Here is a 14,684-nt window from a genome sequence, read left to right as displayed (position 1 = left end):
CCTTCCTCCTTCCTTGCTGTTTCACATTGGAACACATAAGGAAAGAGAAGAAAAGTTCCCAAACCCTTGTTTCCCATTCAAATCCACATATCTTTCAACTCTGAGTTTCGATCGCCACACCGTTTACGGCCACGCGACTGCAGTGTCAAGCTCTACAAAGTCCGGTACTCAATTTGGTAAGAAAATCACAATTTCATTTTCAATCTTTGATTTTTGATGTTATAGGATCCGATTAGTTTGAGGAATTAGCGGATTTTTATTAGCTTGAGGTACGGTTAAGATAAGGATCCTCAAACCCTAATAAATCCCTTGTTTATATGTGTTTGGGTATTAAAATTTGGTATATAAATGTGTATCTTTAATTTGAAATAAATTTCATTCCAATCCAAAATTCGAAACTCCAATTATGGATTGCCAAAGTTCGTTAAAATCAAGTTTTTCATCTAAAATACCAACCTCTATTTTTACCACATTTTCCAACTCAAACCTGCACTCCAAATTTCAAACAACATCAAAATATACCAAACTGCATATTATTATTTTACATTTACATCATACACTCCCATACACAATTTTGCCAATTCCAACCCCAACCATTCACATTCAACACCACATTTATACTCAATCATCAATATATCATTGTTATTCATAATAATCATTATTTCATCAACCATCCACCACATCCATTTAACAACAACATACCTAATACCCACATCAAACAACACATAATTCAATAATCAAAACTACCACATGTACACCAACATATGATTCATCTTATCCTTTGGTCGTCTAGCCTAAGTTTTCACAAGATATTATATATTACATACGAGAAACCAAAACCATACCTTGACCAATTTCTCTCCTAAGCCAAAAACACCCAAATTGATAAGGTCACAAGCTTTCAACACCAAAACCTCAGCACCCAAGGCTCAATTATGCTTTCAATCTCTTCAAATGAGTTCCAATTTCACATATACACTACCTTAATTTAAAGGGTTTTGCCAACCTAATTAAGAATTTTGTCCTCAAAATTCAGATTCAGTTACCTGAAAATAGGTATGGGTAGTCTTTCCACATTTCTGACTCAAGTTCCCAGTGTACTCCTCAATTCCAGCTCGACTCCAAGCAACCTTAACTAACGACACTTCTTTTTCACATAGTTGCTTAATACTGGTATCGTCAATTCTAACTGGAGTTACTTGAAATGTCAAATCCCCTTTTCAATTGAACTGCCTCAGGTTCTAAGACATGGCTTACCTCAGAAGTATATTACCAAAGCTGTGAAATGTGTGGTACGTCGTGCAGGGTCAAAGGATACGGCGGTAATACTATTCAATATGCCACTCGGCCACTAATCCGTCTTAATACTTCAAATGGCCCAATACACTTCGGTTTCAACCCCTTAGTTTTGATTACTTGTCGATTCTAGTCTATTGAACTAACCGTCCAGAATGCGTAACTTTCTTCTTCAAACTATGTAACACCCTAATTACCCTAGGCCTTACCTCGCGTCGTAAAGCAAAGGTTAATCAAAGGTTACGACAATTCTAAAGCTTGTACATATTCATATATAGAAAGAAATAATAATTCTAGAAGCCCGATGATAAATCCATATTTTATGATATATTTTGTGCTCAATTTAAGTGATTTATTCAATCCTTCACCCACTTATTCATGTAAATTGCATGGTTTTACCTTCTCTTCATTATTTTATGATATATGTGAAAAACATGTTTCCTATGCTTTAAAAATATTAATTTTAAATATCCTTTAATACCATTCGATGCCGTGATTTGTGTGTTAAGTATTTTCAGGTTTCATAGGGTAGGAATGGCTTAGAGGACAGAAAAGAAACATACAAAAATGGAGTTTTGAAGAAAAGGCAGTGACGTGAACGCATGGACGACGCGAACGCATGCCTAGCGCGAAATGGCAACGACGCGTACGCGTGGACGACGCAGAGGCGTGCCTTAAGCAGAACGCAAATGATGCGTACGCGTGACAAGAAAAACTCCCAGATGACGCGAACGCGTGACCCACGCGAACGCGTGACAGACGCCACGTACAAGAATCAGCAGAAAGCGCCCCCAGCGATTTCTGGACCCTTTTTCGGCCCAAATCCATGTCAGAAACACAGAATATAAGCCAGAGAATGGAGGAATCAAACAACAACTTAGTGATAGATACAATATTCATAATTTTAGGATTAGATGTAGCTTTTAGAGAGAGAGACTCTTTCCTCTCTCTTAGGATTAGGATTTAGGATTTCTATTATGTTTAACCTATGATCTCTTCAATCACAGGTTCAATGTTCCTTTAATTTATTTTCTACTTTTAATTATTTCATTACTTTAATTGATATTTATCTTTCCGAATTGGCTTATGAACTTTTCCATGTTAGATTTGAATATTCTATTTAATATAATTCGAGGTATTTCAGATTAATAATTGATTTATTCTATTTATGATTGCTTCCAATTCAAATTAGATTTATTTCCCTTTTTGGCTTTGGTTAAGTAATTTGTAACACTTGAGTTATCAAACTCAGCTGTTGATTGAAATTGGAGTTGCTAATTGATTCGAATCGCTCTAAAGCTAGTCTTTCCACAGGAGTTGACTAGGACTTGAGGATCAAATTAATTAGTCCACTTGACTTTCCTTTATTAAGTAAGGGTTAACTAAGTGGGAGCAACAAACAATTCTCATCACACCTGATAAGGATAACTAGGATAGGACTTTCAGTTGTCATACCTTGCCAAGAGATTTTCTAATTATTAATTTATTTTTCTCGTCAATTAAATTATTTGTTCCACATTTCAAAAACCCAAAAATACACCTTTTTCATAACCAATAATAAATCATACTTCCCTGCAATTCCTTGAGAAGACGACCCGAGGTTTAAATACTTCGGTTATAAATTTTATTGGGTTTTGTTACTTGTGACAACCAAAGTTTTTGTAAGAAAGGAATTCTTGTTGATCTAGAAGCTATACTTACAATGGAAATTTATTTGTGAAAATTCTAGATCGCGCGAGAATTTCGCTCTTCACCCGATGAAGATTAAGCTCAAAAAACAAAGTTTGAAAAGCGCAAAACATTCACACGAAACTATAACGTAAGGCACAAGATATGCATACAGATATTACGACATATATATAGATATATCAAAGTATAATAGTCATAAGAGTCTAGCAATGACTCATGGAGTTTATGCTGGCTAGATAGATGGTACGTAGAATTAAACTTCGTACAACTGAACCAGCAAGTGCACTGGGTCGTCCAAGTAATACCTGAGTGAGTCAGGATCGATCCCACGAGGATTGTGATTTGAAGCAGGCTAAGGTTATCTTGTAGATCTTAGTCAGGCGGATAGAAAAGTTGGTTGGTCATTTAAAGCGCATAAAAGTAAAATAAAGAAAACGTTACTCAATTGATGGTGAAAGCAATGATAAGAAGATGGTTAAGGTTTGGAGATGCTGTGTTCTTCTGGATTAATCCAGTCTTATTATCTCCTCCAACTATGAATGATTTCTTCTATGGCAGGCTGTATGTGATCAACACCTTTCTTGAGAGGTCGCCAATGCTCCTCCAGATCTGAACCCTAGGGTTAGTGCGGATCCAGTCTGATTGAGGGTGAAGCTCCTACAGTCCATTCTCCTTAGTGATCCTACTCAAAACGCCACAAACAAGGTCGAATCTTCTAGATTAGATAATACTGTGCCTTTGGTTCTAGCCTCTACCACAAAGACCCTAATCTCCCCATACCTCGGCTGAACTGATGTCTCGAGAAGTCCTCAACGAAGTCGTGGATTAGCCATCTAAGAGATGTATAATCAAGCTAGTGGTTCATCATTGTCCGATGAAAGACTTACTTTGAACCATGTAGAATGAGATAACCTTATGCCAGTTCAACGCATTCATAAGGATGAAGAACGAAGATACATCTTAGAATAGAAAATCAAACACGGATTGAAGATAAAATAGTAATACTTTATTAATCCATCAAACTCAGCAGAGCTCCTCCCCTCCACCTAGGAGGTTTAGAAACTCATACTGATAGAGAATACAATGTTGAATTCAAAATATGCCAGAAGAGATCCTAAACAAGGGCGATCTTCTCCTTTTAATACTAAACTAATGACTAAGGATTACATAAGAAGGGTAAAACAGTGTTTAGTGCTAAAATCTACTTTCGGGGCCCACTTAGTGAGTGTTTGGGCTGAGCTTGATTGAGATCCACGTGCTAGGAGGGCCTAGGGGCATTGAACGCTTGCTAGGAGCCCCATTTTGGGCGTTGGACGGTGGTCTCCTCCTTGTGGGTGTTGGACGTCAGAATAGGGAAGGAGGCTGGCGTTGAACGTCAGTTTTGTGCCTTTAATTCTGAAGTAAAGTATAAACTATTATACATTGATGAAAAGCTCTATATTTTAGCTTTTTATAGCCGTTAAAGCTCCATTTGAACTTTTGTAACTCCAGAAAAGCTCTTTCAAGTGCAAGGAGGTCAGATCCTGGCAGCATCTGCAATGCTTTCTCTGCCTCTGAATCAGACTTCTGCTCTAGCTCCTCAATTTCAACCAGAAAATACCTGAAATTGCATAAAAACATACAAACTCAAAGTAGAATCCAAAAATGTGAATTTTGCACTAAAACCTATGAAAACGTAATAAAACTTAAACAAAACATACTAAAAACTATATGAAAATGATGGCAAAAAGTGTATAAAATATCTGTTTATCAGAACACCAAACTTAAACTTTTGCTTGTCTCCAAGAAACTAAAAACAAAGTAGGATAAAAAGAAGAGTAAGACACAATAAATCTCAGAGTTTTCAATGAAGCTCAGTTTCAGTTAGATGAGCATGACTTAGTAGTTTTTTGCTTTTGAATAGTTTTGGCATCTCACTATCGATTGAAACTCAGAAGTGTTGGCATCCTTAGGAACTTAGAATCCAGATTATATTATTGACTCTCCTAGTTCAGTTCTTTTTTATTCTTGAATATAACTTTTTAGAGTCTTGGCCGTGACCCTAAGCACTTTATTTTCTAGTATTACTACCGGATACATAAATGGCACAGACACTTAACTGGGTGAATCCTTTCGGATTATGATTCAGCTTTGCTAGAATTCCCAGATAGAGGTATCCAGAGTTCTTAAGCACACTCTTTTTATTTTGGATCACGACTTTAACTGCTCAGTCTCAAGCTTTTCACTTGATACCTTCACACCACAAGCATATAGTTAGGGACACTTTTCATTTGGAGTGATTAAGCCAATATTTTACTCCTTTTAGGCCCTCCTAACCATTGATGCTCAAAGCCTTGGATCCATTTACCCTTGCCTTTTGGTTTAAAGGGTTATTAGCTTTTTGCTCTTGCCTTTTGGTTTAAAGAACTATTGGCTTTTTCTACTTTTATTTCTTTTTCAGCTTGCTTTTTTTTTTTTCGCATGCAAAATTTTTTTCTTGTTATTGCATCTTACTTTTTTGCTACTTTTCTTGCTTCAAAAATCAATTTTTTGAATTTTTCAGATTACCAATAATACTTAACTTTTATCATCATTCTTTCAAGAGCCAACATTCTTAATTTCAACTTCAAATATGCACTGTTCATTCATACATTTAAAAAACAAAAGCAACACCACCACATCAAGATAATTGAACTATTCTTAAGATAAACTCGAAATTCATGCAACTTAATTTCTTTTTCAAATAAAATAAGGTGAGAGATATACGGAACATTTTATAGCCTTAAGACATAGATAGAAATGATCATGCAACAAGAACAAGAGAACAGATAATAAAACATAATAGAAAACAGAAAAATAACATAAGAAAATGGGATTAAGAGAAGGAATCCACCTTAGTGATGGCGGCTTGATGAGAGCAAAATCGTCGGTTAAGAATTTTCACACAAAATAATTCCATTGATAGTATAGTTCCCAACTGACAAGTAATGCTCAAATCAAAGTTTAAATGTTTTGGTTGTCACAAGTCCAACCCAATAAAAGTAACCGAAGTATTTAAACCTCTGGTCGTCTCTCAAGGAATTGCTTTAAGATATGCATATTATTGGTTATGGTATCCAAGGGGTTGGGTTGGTAAAAAGAGGCAAGAAAATAAACCAAGCAATTAAAGATAACAACTACTAAAAAGAGGCATTCATGGCAAGAATTGAGAATCTAAGCTTTCTATCCTAGTCATTAATTATCATACAATGATTAACAAGAATTTATCTTATTTAGTCAACTCCAACAATGGAAGAAAGTACAATGTTATCTTCACACGAGAGAAAGTCAAATAAGACTAGTTAATCTCAATCTAAAAGTCCTAATCAACTCACTAATTAAATTAGCAAGAGATTAGGGTCAATGGAAATAATATTAACTAACAACTCTAGATCACCAATCTAAATTAGGTATTAATGACTCAAGATTACCTAATTTCTCTTTCTAAGCCAAGAATGCTAAAAAACTACTCTAATATCCAACCAGGCATTTTGTCAAATACTTGGAAGGCATAAAAGGAAAGCATGTTAAATTACAAGAAATATAAAGTCTACAACTACCCAATGTAAGAAATTAACAATAAAAACTAAGGAAAGCACATCAAATATGAAATACCTCAAAATTGTATTAAAGAGAATGGGAATTGATAAGAGTTCATCAACATAAAAAGTAACCAAAATGAGAAATTAACAAGAAGAACTAAGAAAATCAAGACAATGGAACAAGAAATTATAAAGAAAACAAGATGGAAACAAGAAATTAAACCTAGATCTAAGAGAAATTAACCTAATACTAACTTAATTCTAGAGAGAAGAGGGAGCTTCTCTCTCTAGAAACTAACTAAGGCATGATTCCTACACTAACTAATTGCTCCCCCTTTGTCCAGTCTTGAATTCTGCATGAAATAGTCTCTGGAATCAGTTGGATTTGGGACTGGAAAGCTTAGAAATCGCACCCAGCATTTTCACTTTAATGAGGTCACGTGCTGGCTATGACGCGAACGCATGGGCCACGCGTACGCGTCGTCTGGCTTTTTCTTCTCACGCGTACGCATCGCCTTCAACGATGCACCTCTTTACACGTATGCGTCTGTCCCGCGTGTGCATTGCTCTGGATACTCCAAATCCTTGTTTTTCCATGAACTAAGCATGTCATCATGTCATCATGCTAAACCAAGAAAAAGACAAAGGGTATCAACATTTATTCAATGCAAACTATCTAAATGCAACCTATCTAAATACAACTATCTAAATGAATGCAACCACTTGGTTAAAATAAATCAATTCCCAAGAATACATATATAAGCACAAGGGCTAAAGGTATTACAACCAAGTCAAATCCACAATTGAATTGAGTTATTAAAAGAATTTATAAACTTGCAAGAAAAGAGATGATTACGGGTGAAAACATGTAATTGAGCAATCGAACCCTCACCGGATGTGTATCCGCTCTAGTCACTCAAGTGTATAGGGTTGATTCACTCAATTCTCCTCTAATCATGCTTTCCAAGATTCATTTTTTATCTAACAATCAACAATTATTTCATGCATGCATACAAATATCATGAGGACTTATCCATAAGTTGTAATGGGGCTAGGGTCAAGGTAGGATTGTATTTGGTTAGGTGGACTAGAATTTGAATCTTTGATTAACTTAAACTTCCCACCTAACCTATGACAACCTATACTATTTAAAGTAAACCTAACTACCCATTCTTCACTTTTTCACACACTCATGCACTCTCTTTTTTATTACAATCCATATGCATTGATTATTATTGAACTTCACTTTGGGGCATTTTGTCCCCTTTTTATTGCTTTTCTTTTTTCTTTCCTTTTTCTTTGTCTATTTTTTTTATTTTTTTCTTTTATTTTTCTCTTTTTTTTTTTTGATGAATTATATACAAAAATACCAACGCACATGGTTTAAATATGATTAATACATGAGTATGTATCCAATTCCCAAAATTTTGACAAAAATACAAACACACACTTTTATCCCAATCAATGTTTCCAACTCTTCCAAAATTAAATGATAAACACTCTCACTAGTCTAAGCTAATCAAAGATCCAAACAAGGGATATTTATTATTTTTCGCTTCAAGGCTTGTAATGTGCTAAAATTAAGAACACATGGGTTTAGCATAGGCTCGAAGTTGGTTAACAATGGAAGATAAAATGTAAGGCTATTTGGGTAAGTGAGCTAATTGAAACAATGGCCTCAATCATATAAGTGCATTCATACACAAAATAATGGACATATAGAATCAAAGAAATCAAAGATTACAATCATAGAAAGAGAATAATCACACAAGAATAAAAATAGTGGTTATATGATGTAACCATACAATTTGGCTCAAATCTTACATGCTTATGTGTTCTTAGCTCAAAAATTATGTTCCACAATGTATAATTCAAGCAAGTTTTAATTTTTTTTCAATTAATTAGGGTGCCATATAGATAAACTTCTTGGAGAATTTCATTATTTTGGCTAAGTTTATTATATACATGCTAAATGAAATGTTGTGATTGGGAAACGTCAAAATTCCTTAGTTTATTCCCTATTTTCAACCAAACCAAATTCTCATATGCAAAAGGGTAAACTAAGCTCAATAATCTACATTTTTTCAAATCACAACTAATAAACTAAAATAACTATATATATATATATATATATATATATATATATATATATATATACTATCAAACTAAAAGTGCAAATCAAACTAAAAATCTAAGATATATACAAGCCAAAGTACAAAATGCGATAACTAAAAAAAAATATCCAAAATAACTAATATGTACAAGAATCCCAAAAGTGCAATAAAGTAAAAATGTGCAATTACTGAAAATAAACAAAATAAAGCAAACTAAAACAGGAGTCTGAAATGGTCACCAAAATGAAATCCACCGATGACGGTGACCTCTCCACACTTAGAAGAAATCATCGTCCTCGATGCTACAACTCAGGGAGGGTCAACGTCCGCAGCTGGCTGAGGCTATGGCTCTGGTTGTGGCTGTGTAGCAGCCTCTGCCTGCTGAGCCTTGATGAGCGGATAATTTATACGCTTTTTGACATTGTTTTTAGTATGTTTTTAGTAGGATCTAGTTACTTTTAGGGATGTTTTTAATAGATTTTGTGTTAAATTCACATTTCTGGACTTTACTATGAGTTTGTGTAATTTTCTGTGATTTCAGGTATTTTCTGGCTGAAATTGAGGGACTTGAGCAGAAATCAGATTCAGAGGTTGAAAAAGGACTGCTGATGCTGTTGGATTCTGACCTCCCTGCACTCAAAGTGGATTTTCTGGAGCTACAGAACTCGAAATGGCGCGCTTCCAATTGCGTTGGAAAGTAGACATCCAGGGCTTTCCAGCAATATATAATAGTCCATACTTTGGCCAAGAATTGACGACGTAAACTGGCGTTCAACGCCAGCTTTCTACCCAAATCTGGCGTCCAGCGCCAGAAAAGGATCCAAAACCAGAGTTGAACGCCCAAACTGGCACAAAAACTGGCGTTCAACTCCACAATTGGCCTCTGCACGTGCAACACTTAAGCTCAGTCCAAACACACACCAAGTGGGCCCCGGAAGTGGATTTATACATCAAATACTTACTCATGTAAACCCTAGTAGCTAGTTTATTATAAATAGGACCTCTTACTATTGTATTAGGCATCTTTGGATTACCTTATGATCCTTTGATCACGTTTTAGGGGGCTGGCCATCTCGGCCATGCCTGGACCTTCACTTATGTATTTTCAACGGTAGAGTTTCTACACTCCATAGATTAAGGTGTAGAGCTCTGCTGTTCCTCAAAGATTAATGCAAAGTACTACTGTTTTCTATTCAATTCTTCTTATTTCGCTTCTAAGATATCCATTCGCACCCAAGAACGTGATGAAGGTGATGATTATGTGTGACGCTCATCATCCTTCTCCTTTATGAACGCGTGCCTGACAAACACTTCTATTCTACATGAATTAAGCTAGAATGAATATCTCTTAGATCTCCTAACCAGAATCTTCGTGGCGTAAGCTAGAAGGATGGCGGCATTCAAGAGAATCCGGAAGGTCTAAACCTTGTCTGTGGTATTCTGAGTAGGATTCAATGATTGAATGACTGTGACGAGCTTCAAACTCGCGATTGTTGGGCGTTAGTGACAGACGCAAAAGGAGGGTGAATCCTATTCCAGCATGATCGGGAACCGACAGATGAATAGCCGTGCCGTGACAGGGTGCGTGAGCATATTATTCACTGAGAGGAGGGGATGTAGCCACTGACAACGGTGATGCCCTTGCATAAAGCCAGCCATGGAAAGGAGTAAGACTGATTGGATGAAGATAGCAGGAAAGCAGAGGTTCAGAGGAATGAAAGCATCTCCATTCGCTTATCTGAAATTCCTACCAATGAATTACATAAGTATTTCTACCCCTATTTTATTAATTAATATTCGAAAACCACATAACTGTTTTATATCCGCCTGACTGAGATTTACAAGGTGACCATAGCTTGCTTCATACCAACAATCTCCGTGGGATTCGACCCTTACTCACGTAAGGTATTACTTGGACGACCCAGTGCACTTGCTGGTTAGTTGTATCGAAGTTGTGACAGACTGTAAAACTAGATCAGAGTATCTGGCCTAAGAAGCCATTACCAGAGATCACAATTTCGTGCACTAAGTTTTTGGCGCCGTTGCCGGGGATTGTTCGAGTTTGGACAACTGACGGTTCATCTTGTTGCTCAGATTAGGTAATTTTCTTTTTGTTTTATTTTCAAAAATTTTTCAAAAATCTTTCAAAATTTTTTCCTTTGTTTTCGAAAAAAAAAATGTTTTCAAAAATAAATTATTCTATGGCTTCAGAATTTTTAAGAATGAATTCTAGTGTTTCATGAAGCATGTTGAAGCCTGGCTGGCTGTAAAGCCATGTCTCAATCCTTATACTCAAGAGAAGAGCTTCTTTATCTTAGCCAATTGGCTGTTGAATGTAAGGAATGTCAGGCGTGTCATGTCTGAGTTACATACTAAAGCTTGGCTGGCTATTAAGCCATGCCTGACCCTTTGATTGGAGCTTTAGAGCATAAGATTCCTGGAATTCATGTTGAAAATTTTGGAATCCTTATTTTTTCTTTTTCATAATAAATTTTCGAAAAATATAAAATAAAAATCCAAAAAAATTTAGAAAATCATAAAAATCAAAAATATTTTTGTGCTCTTGTTTGAGTCTTGAGTCATATCATAAGTTTGGTGTCAATTGCATATGCATCTTGCATTTTTTCGAAAATATCATGCATTCATAGTGTTCTTCATGATCTTCAAGTTGTTCTTGGTAAGTCTTCTTGTTTGATCTTGATGATTTTTTTGTTTTGTGTCTTTTCATGTTTATCATATGCATTCTTGAATTCTTAGTGCGTAAGCATTAAAGAATTCTAAGTTTGGTGTCTTGCATGTTTTCTTTGCATTAAAATTTTTTCAAAATTGTGTCTATGATGTTCATCTTGACATTCATGGTGTTCTTGGTGTTCATCTTGACATTCATAGCATTCTTGCATGCATTCATTGTTTTGATCTAAAAATTTCATGCATTGCATAATTTTCATGTTTTTCATAAAAATTTCAAAAATTAAAAAAAAATATCTTTCCCTTTTTCTCTCATCAAATTCGAAAATTTGAGTTGACTTTTTCAAAAGTTTTTAAAATCAAATTGTTTCTTATGAGTCAAATCAAATTTTCAATTTGAAAATCTTATCTTTTTCAAAATCTTTTTCAAAAATCAAATCTTTTTCAAAATTCTTAGTTATTTTCGAAAATTTCAAAAATATTTTTCAAAAATCTTTTTCTTATTTTTATATAAAATTTTCGAAAATAACTAATCAATTAATGTTTTGATTCAAAAATTTCAAGTTTGTTACTTACTTGTTAAGAAAGATTCAAACTTTAAGTTCTAGAATCATATCTTGTGATTTCTTGTGAATCAAGTCATTAATTGTGATTTTAAAAATCAAATCTTTTTCAAAAACTAATTTCTATCATATCTTTTCAAAAATATCTACTTATCTTATCTTTTTCAAAAAAATATCTTCTCAAAATATCTTTTCTAACTTCCTAACTTCTTATTTTTTCAAAATTTGTTTCAACTAACTAACTAACTTTTTATTTGTTCCTTAACTTTTTCAAAACTACCTAACTAATTCTCTCTCTCTCATTTTTCGAAAATATCTTCCCCCTTTTTCAAAATTTCTTTTTAATTTATTAATTATTTTAATTTTTAAATCTTAATTTTCAAAAATTACTAACATTTTTCAAAAACTATTTTCAAAAATCACTAACTCTTTTTCAAAAATTATTTTCGAAAATTCTCTTCTCTCTCATCTCCTTCTATTTTTTTTTATTTATTCATCTACTAACATCTCTCCCTCATTCAAAAAAAAAAAGGATCTCTATTATTATTATTTTTCTGTGCCTTCTTCTTTGTCATATGAGCAGGAGCAAGGACAAGAATATTCTTGTTGAAGCAGATCCAGAACCTGAAAGGACTCTGAATTACAACTAACCAGTAAGCCCCTGTTAGGAATTTTCAAACAAGAAGAGGAGATGGCAGCCGAAAATAATAATAATGCAAGGAGGATGCTTGGTGACTTTACTGCACCTAATTCCAATTTACATGGAAGAAGCATCTCCATTCCTGCCATTGGAGCAAACAAATTTGAGCTGAAACCTCAATTAGTTTCTCTGATGCAGCAGAACTGCAAGTTTCATGGACTTCCATCTGAAGATCCTTTTCAGTTCTTAACTGAATTCTTGCAGATATGTGATACTGTTAAGACTAATGGAGTAGATCCTGAAGTCTACAGGCTCATGCTTTTCCCTTTTGCTGTAAGAGACAGAGCTAGATTATGGTTGGATTCTCAACCCAAAGACAGCCTGAACTCTTGGGATAAGCTGGTCACGGCTTTCTTAGCCAAGTACTTTCCTCCTCAAAAGCTGAGCAAGCTTAGAGCTGATGTTCAAACCTTCAGACAGAAAGAAGGTGAATCCCTCTATGAAGCTTGGGAAAGATACAAACAGTTGACCAAAAAGTGTCCTTCTGACATGCTTTCAGAATGGACCATCCTGGATATATTCTATGATGGTTTTATCTGAGCTATCAAAGATGTCACTGGACACTTCTACAGGTGGATCCATTCACCTGAAGAAAACGCCTGCAGAAGCTCAAGAACTCATTGACATGGTTGCTAATAACTAGTTCATGTACACTTCTGAAAGGAATCCTGTGAGTAATGGGACGCCTATGAAGAAGGGAGTTCTTGAAGTTGATACTCTGAATGCCATATTGGCTCAGAATAAAATATTGACTCAGCAAGTTAATATGATCTCTCAGAGTCTGCATGGAATGCAAGCTGCATCCAACAGTACTCAAGAGGCTTCTTATGAAGAAGAAGCTTATGATCCTGAGAACCCTGCAATAGCAGAGGTGAATTACTTAGGTGAACCTTATGGAAACACCTATAACTCAACATGGAGAAATCATCCAAATTTCTCATGGAAGGATCAAAAGCCTCAACAAGGCTTTAATAATGGTGGAAGAAACAGGTTTAGCAATAGCAAGCCTTTTCCATCATCAACTCAGCAACAGACAGAGAACTCTGAACAAAATGCTTCTAATTTAGCAAACTTAGTCTCTGATCTATCTAAGGCCACTATAAGTTTCATGAATGAAACAAGATCTTCTATTAGAAATCTGGAAGCACAAGTGGGCCAGCTGAGTAAAAGGATCACTGAAATCCCTCCTAGTACTCTCCCAAGCAATACAGAAGAGAATCCAAAAGGAGAGTGCAAGGCCATTGACATAAGCGCCATGGCCGAACCTGTGAGGAGAGGAGAGGACGTGAATCCCAAGGAGGAAGACCTCCTGGGACGTCCAGTGGTCAATAAGGAGCTTCCCTCTGAGGAACCAAAGGACTCTGAGGCTCATCTAGAGACCATAGAGATTCCATTGAACCTCCTTATGCCCTTCATGAGCTCTGATGAGTATTCCTCTTCTGAAGAGAATGAGGATGTTACTGAAGAGCAAACTGCCAAGTTTCTTGGTGCAATCATGAAGCTAAATGCCAAATTATTTGGCATTGATACTTGGGAAGTTGAACCTCCCTTGTTCATCAATGAACTAAGTGATCTGGATCAACTGACATTGCCTCAGAAGAGACAGGATCCTGGAAAGTTCATAATACCCTGTACCATAGGCACCATGATCTTTAAGGCTCTGTGTGACCTTGGTTCAGGAATAAACCTCATGCCCCTCTCTGTAATAGAGAAACTGGAAATCTATGGGGTGCAAGCTGCTAAAATCTCATTAGAGATGGCAGACAGCTCTAGAAAACAGGCTTATGGACAAGTAGAGGACGTATTAGTAAAGGTTGAAGGCCATTACATCCCTGCTGATCTCATAGTCCTGGATACTGGAAAGGAAGAGGATGAATCCATCATCCTAGGAAGACCTTTCCTGGCCACAGCAAGAGCTGTGATTAATGTTGACAGAGGTGAAATAATCCTTCAATGGAATGAGGAGTCCCTTGTGTTTAAAACTCAAGGATCTCCCTCTGCAACCATGGAGAGGAAGCAGAAAAAGCTTCTCTCAAGGCAGAGTCAACCAGAGCCCCCACAGTCAAACTCTAAG

At 35.7% G+C, this 14,684-nt stretch overlaps 1 non-coding gene across 1 annotated transcript; it reads right to left on the bottom strand.

Moving 5' to 3' along the window:
* Positions 1–12,997: 12,997 nt before the first annotated feature.
* LOC148554016 (small nucleolar RNA R71) lies at positions 12,998–13,105 on the bottom strand. The gene has a single exon (XR_015893242.1). It is a non-coding gene; the product is annotated as a small nucleolar RNA R71 (small nucleolar RNA).
* Between the last annotated feature and the right edge of the window lie 1,579 nt (positions 13,106–14,684).

This window comes from Arachis ipaensis, chromosome B7, assembly GCF_059453495.1.
Source record: "Arachis ipaensis isolate K30076 ecotype BB chromosome B7, ASM5945349v1, whole genome shotgun sequence".
Classification (NCBI taxonomy): Eukaryota; Viridiplantae; Streptophyta; class Magnoliopsida; order Fabales; family Fabaceae; genus Arachis; species Arachis ipaensis.
Note: the sequence above shows the minus strand (reverse complement) of the source record. Positions and strands in the feature narration are given on the sequence as shown.